The sequence below is a fragment of the Sinocyclocheilus anshuiensis genome, unplaced genomic scaffold (genome assembly GCF_001515605.1).
Source record: "Sinocyclocheilus anshuiensis isolate Anshui unplaced genomic scaffold, SAMN03320099.WGS_v1.1 scaffold197, whole genome shotgun sequence".
In the NCBI taxonomy this organism is placed as follows: Eukaryota; Metazoa; Chordata; class Actinopteri; order Cypriniformes; family Cyprinidae; genus Sinocyclocheilus; species Sinocyclocheilus anshuiensis.
In genome coordinates, this window is record NW_015540856.1 from 764392 (window position 1) to 770759 (window position 6368).

General features: G+C 35.9%; 1 pseudogene; it reads left to right on the forward strand.

Moving 5' to 3' along the window:
• The window catches only part of LOC107687857 (retinol dehydrogenase 7-like), a 6668-nt pseudogene extending 1365 nt beyond the window's left edge, over positions 1–5303 (forward strand).
• Positions 5304–6368: the final 1065 nt, after the last annotated feature.

Here is a 6368-nt window from a genome sequence, read left to right on the forward strand (position 1 = left end):
TGATTGGTGTTGTGCTGCTGTGACTTTACATGAGCAGGCTCACTATTGGCTGATTCAGAGGTCGAGGTCGGCCATTTTGTGTTGACATCATTGTAGTCCTTAGTTCACAACACTTAAGTGTCACCTCAGTCAACACTTAAGAATCAGTCTTAGACTTTACTGAAAGCTGCTTTTAGCTTCTTTATAAAAGTCTCCTACTCTTAGAAAAGTCCTACTTTTCACTAAGATTTTTTTGACACTTAAGGCAAAGCTTAAGTTTAAGTTTCATTTCTGAGAAGTTTTATACATACGGGCCCTGATCTAACAACGCTCTTCACACTGATTCCAAATCAAAATGACTTTGTTCCAATGAACACGGTTATCCAAGTGATGTCCAAGCTGCACTTTTACATGCAATGTAAGTGAATGATAACCAGGCTGACATGAGAGTGTGTAAATTACAATAGAATTGTAATTTTTAGTGAGTTTTAGGTTCCAATGTCCAGAACAGAATTAACATTTTCAAACTAATGGTTTGGTTTTTGGAATAATGGATTGAATTAAGGTCCAAAAAAGTATATTTTGAAGCTGCTATGTATTTTAAATGTAAATCGGACAAGCATTTTAGAAGTTTACAGTAAAATGCATCTTTATATTTGTCTTATTGTGTTAATATATGTGATATGTGAAAGCTTGTGTCATTCTTCCTTAAAAGAATCAACGCAAATTTCCTGTATCTGCTCTTGTGATTAAACCATGGAACGTGTCTGTTTATGAAACCTCAAACTGGAAGAATTGCCTGCGTATCTGTTGATTATCTTAAATTACTGCCTGTAGTTTACAGTAAATCCGATCACAATCACAGTTTACAGTAAATTAATCACTTGATCGATCTGTCTTTGATCATGACCTAGTTGCGGTAGAGTGCGATCTTACTCATCTTTTTTGTTTGTGTGTGTTTGCATGTCAACAGATACCACAAGGTAGAATAATGCTGTAACAATTCTGCATGTTTATCTGTATGATATCCAGTGTTGGGGAAAGTTACTTTTAAAAGTAATGCATTACAATATTGCATTAATTCCTTAAAAAAGTAACTAATTACGTTACTTAGTTACTTTTCATGGAAAGTAATGCGCTACATTACTTTTGCATTACTTTTTAAATATGAGCAGGGCTTGATTGTTTTTAATATAAGAAGTTCTATTTATAGCAAATGTAAAAGCCCTTTCACATCAAAAAGTGTAACGAATAAACCTCAGGCTGAAGTAAAAGTAAATTCACGTCTGTACAGTAGAGAAAACAAAGTAACTGGTGTTACTTTTTTTAAAAAGTAACTTGGATATTTTCTTGTAAATTAAAAAAGTAATACGTTACTTTACTAGTTACTTGAAAAAAGTAATCTGATTACGTAACTCGCGTTACTTGTAATGAGTTACCCCCAACACTGATGATATCTTATTATGTAACTGCTGATAATTGTGAGTTCCCTTAATCCACTTGTTTTGATGCTACTTTCCGTTGTAATTTTTCATGTTGTTGTTTTTCTGTTTCCTCAATTAAAGGTTCCTCAATCCAAGCTCATGGGTTGAGTTTATGAGCTCGTAATTCACAATGAAGCCAGTGTTTTTCAGCGTGACTGTCCTGCTCATTTCCTACAACTGTTTGAGCGAACACATTTACACATATTTCGGTCTGGTCATCTGCTTCATGCTCTGGGCTAAAACGGTGTTCCACGCAGAAAATGGCTTGTCGGATGGATTCGGCCGGGCGGTGTTGATTACAGGTTGTGATAGTGGATTTGGACATCACCTTGCAAAGAAACTGGACCGCATGGGCTTCACTGTGTTTGCCGGATGTTTATGTCCTGAGGGTCCCGGGGCTCAGAGTCTGGTTGAAGAAGGCTCTGACCGTATAAAGGTGCTCAAGCTGGATGTGACCAAAGATGAAGATGTCAGCTTGGCCAAGGATTTTGTGCAAGCAAATTTGCCAGAGAAGGGTAGCTTAAACACTTCAAAGTGTCTTATTAATAGTATTTCATATTTCAAGAATGAAATCCCTCTTTAAATCCCTCTGTTTAAATCCCTTCTGTATATTGTTCAGGTCTCTACGCTGTGGTAAATAATGCTGGAATCAGTGACTGGGGAGAGACCGAGTGGAGCACTGCCAAGGACTTCCAGAACATGGCTGACGTTAACCTCTTTGGTGCCATCAGAGTCACTATCCCATTCTTGTAACTCATTAGAGCATCCAAAGGTCATTGGTGCCTTCTATTCTAACTTGTATATAATGCACGAAAGTCATTGTTGATTTAAAGTGCCCCTGTTATCCCTTTTTTAAGGTTCCTGATATTGTTTTGGGAGTCTCCTACAATAGGTTTACATCTATGCAAGGTCAAAACGCTTTTGTTTTCTCAAAATATGCATTTAATATCACCTCATTTTCCAATGATTCGTTTGAAGCAGTTCTGAGATTCAGTCTCTGTAAACCCCTCCTTTCTGTGAGCCTACTCTGCTCTGATTGGTCAGATGGCCCGGTCTGTTGTGATTGGTCGACTGTGTACAGCGCGTGTCTGAAACGATACACCCATTGCCATGGTTGTGTATTTTGAACGCGCGATAGAAAATATAAACATCTATTATTTGTCTTATTTACAGGTTTTGATTCAGTGGAGCCAGCTGGTCCAAATAAACTGGGTACTGAGCTCATCATTCAAGAGCAAGCGTTTGTGAATCCCGCATTAAATTCCCCGAGATTAGAGAAACAGTCGTCAGTAACACACAAAAGATTGGGGTTGTACTGCTGTGAATTTTAACCACTGATTCTTTGCAGCCTCCTCTTTCGGAAGTCAAAATAAAATGAATTTACTTTCACAGCGTAGTGCACAGCAGTGGTGGACCGTAACGGAGTAGTTTTAATTTGTTACTGGAGTTACTAGAATTAACCGATTGCAGCTGTTCTCGAGTCGACAACTCACTGATTCAAATGAACCGTTTAGTGCGAGTCTCCAGTGAACTGAATTCACAAGTAAGAACCGCGCGACTGATGCTGCTAAAAGTAAGTAATTAATGTCGAATTTTAGGATTAATTATTGTAACTGAAAATCATATTTGGGTCAAAACTGCCAGTTGTTTGTGAACTAAATCTGCTGTAAAGGGTGATCTATTTAAGCCCACTGAAATTCTTGAATGCAGACACATCAACATCTGTGTCTCTGTTTTAGGTAAAAAAAAAATTGAAACATTAAAATAACTCATGCACGTTCATATTCCCCGCTGCCATAACGTTAACAGTTTTATTAAAATGCTACGCATTTAGCCCTATGTGACGTCTGTTTTTATATTGTTTATCAACAGTATATATTTTTATATTGTTTGGATTAACTACCCGAGTAGACCGTAACTTTATTAATCATGCACTTTCAGCTTTACAACTTCGCAGATCGTTTACATTCACATACAGCTACATTACAGACTGCGTGAAAGGCAGAATTCCAAATGGCATTATAGGGGCACTTTAAATTATTCCTTTACTTGTACAAAGGCTGTCACTGGGGTAGCACTCTTTTAAAAGGTTATATTTACAGGTGTTTGACTGATTTGTGTTTTCTGATCATCTTAGAAAGCATGGTGGCCTATATAAAGCTGATTAATATGATATTACAGTTTTTAATTTAAATAACATGCAATTGATCAAATGAAGTTGATTTATTTTACATATTTACTAAATTAGAAATAATGAATTCGTAAATTAATCTGGATGGGGAAACTCATTTAAATTGGATAAGTCTGTAAAATAAACTGATTCTTCTCGATTCTGTAATCCTATTATTAGTATTTTTCACAAACAGTTAAAAACATGACTAAAAAGGAAGTAAACACAGACCAACAGTGCACACATTAAGCTTGTGTGATCTGGGAATCATATTTCGTCAAATAAAGACCAGGTAATGCTAATTTTGCATACAGTACACTGACATGACATGGCAGCAAACTGTATAGTGCAGCAATGGTTGAAATCAATGATTTAAAGATTATGCTCTCATCTGCGCTCAGGTCAAGTGTTCTTAGTGCTGTCAAAATAAAAGCTGTTTCCGACACTTATGGGCTTATTGGCCAAACAGAAAAGCTTACTAAATGATGTAGATAACTTAAAAATGCCAAATATCGGCCAATATATCTGCCTTAACAATAGTTGACCACTGATGTTTGCCATTTACGTACTAATATGCAGACTTTATGTAATATATACCTTTAAGGTAGTAATACTCACCCTTTAGAGGTGAAAATAGGCACAAAGTGTACCCTTTTGAAATGGTACTACTGCACCAGTGAAACCGGTTGCAACTTTTTTTCTTCCTGAGAGTGTTACTTACTGCTTCTTTTAATTGCATCATTCATTCTTAGGTCGTATGTTATATGTGTCAAGTATCTTTTCTTTCTACAACTGTCTGAACATGGGAGCATACAGTGTATCCAAATGGGGACTGGAAGCATTTGCAGACTGCTTGAGAGTAGAGATGGCCAGTTTTGGAGTTAAGGTAAGGCCTGATGTGTTCTTTTAAAGGGAAACTCACATTGTCATTGATGTTTACTGACCTAAGTGGACTCTTTTGTTGGGCTTTTATTATTATTATTATTATGCATTACAAATAGGACATTACTTTAAACATAGTGCATTATTTTATTTTTCTGTTCTTGTAGGTCAGTATTATTCAGCCTGGAAATTTTGGCATAGCCACAAACATTCTGCACAAGAAAACCCCACAAGACGTATGGGATGAATTTGATGATGCACGTAAACTAACATTCAACAAAAAATACACTGAGATGGCATGTGAATATTTTAATTCATTGTGCACTTCAGGATTTAAAGATTGCTCTATGGTTATCAATGCCATGTTACATGCTCTCACTGCTCCCAAACCTCAAACCCGATACCTGCTTGTTTCCTGGAGAGAGATGTTTTTTTTCTACATATGCCCTTTTCTCCCCACTTTTATCACTGATTCTGTGTTTCATGTAAGTTCGATGTATCGCAAGCGTAAAGTAATGCTTTACTCATAATTTGTTTATTCATAATCGGACTACGAGAGCTCGCTTTACATAGACGACTCAAGTCCTAAGTGTTGCTGTAAGACTGATGTAACTCTAACATGAGACATGTTACGACGTTTTTCTGGACAGTTGTACACAAAAATATGTTCTGAAACATTCTTTACTATAAATGTAGGTTATGTACTCCTTTCCCTTTTCTTTCTGTGTAAAAACATAAACTCTTTATCATAGATAATTTTGCTGAAGAATTTATCATAGGCAACATTAAAAGGACTTCCAACAGAAGAAAAACTTTAGGGTAATGTTTTTTTTTTTTCTCTCATTGAAGATGTTAAATTGATCAAAAGTGACACCAAAGACTTAAAATATATATATATATATATCTTTTGAACTTTCTATTCATCAAATAATCTTAAAAAATACTGTATTATGCTTTCCACAAAAATATGAAGCAATGTTTCATGAGCAGCAGATCAGCATATTAGAATGATTTCGAAAAGATCATGTGCTGAAAATTCAGCTTTGCATCACTATAATAAATTACATTTTAAAATATATTAAAACGGAAAAATATAAAAGTAAATGACCTAGAAACTTACTGTGCATAAAACTGTTTGGAGAATTTGTAATGTAGATTTGGGCATTTTATGACACCATATTGCATCTGTATGCAAACTCAATGTGGTGTTCACAGATGTAGTACGAGGAACTACGATAAGCTTCATTTAAATAGATAAAACTCCTGATAAGACAAGCTATGTTTTGCTGCAGTGGTTGAAAAGCCTCTTTCACCAGTAGGGTGACCAGTCCCTCCTGTAATGTTTCCTACTTTTGTGGATATGATGTTACTCTAGGTCGAAGGTTTTAATAAAAAGGTTTTATTTATAAAGTGTTTCATTTCTGTTTAACCAATGTCTGGAAGTGTGTTGCTCTCTGACCCATTTCGTTAGCTTTAGATAATCATCCCACTACTTTCAGTAACCTGTGTATGTGTACATTCACAGAAGTGTGTCATTGTCCACAGTTTGCAAAGATATACTTAGATAGAGGGCCTCCTTTCCAACCACAGGGCCAAAAGTCCCTGTCTAACACTCCAGAAGTCAAATCTAGCACGACGATGCTACATAATGCAGCACTGTTTCATCACTTCATAAACCTGTCTGTCCACCAGATCTGTCACAGTTGCACAGTGGAGCTTTATTGTTCATTTAACAAATCATGGCAATCATATTTAAAGGTTTCTTAATATTAAAAGGTTTTATGTTAACCCTGTAAACGCCTGACATATGAGGTAATCAGAATATATATATATATTCTGTATAGTTTTGAAAT